Source organism: Penaeus monodon, chromosome 23, assembly GCF_015228065.2.
Source record: "Penaeus monodon isolate SGIC_2016 chromosome 23, NSTDA_Pmon_1, whole genome shotgun sequence".
In the NCBI taxonomy this organism is placed as follows: Eukaryota; Metazoa; Arthropoda; class Malacostraca; order Decapoda; family Penaeidae; genus Penaeus; species Penaeus monodon.
The window spans coordinates 18,313,855-18,314,161 of NC_051408.1; positions in this window are offsets into that span (position 1 = coordinate 18,313,855).

Sequence of the window (307 nt, forward strand, 5' to 3'; positions counted from 1 at the left end):
TATTAATATACACACCCCCTATCCCTCCCCCATACAAATCTCTCTCATTTTCTCCCTCTCCCCCTCTCCTTTCTCCCCCTCTCCCCCTCTCCTTTCTCCCCCTCTCCCCCTCTCCTTTCTCCCCCCCCCCCCCGAACCTAACCAGTGAAACTCTTTACATTAAAATCCCGGAAGTTTCCTGCTTTCAAACTTTGAAAAATTATATATATTGCACATACGTCACACCTTTCGCTAAAAAAAGGAATTATCAGCTTTTTCCCTTCTTTTTCGTTTCCTTTTTTTTGTCTCTCTCTTTTGACTTTTTTTC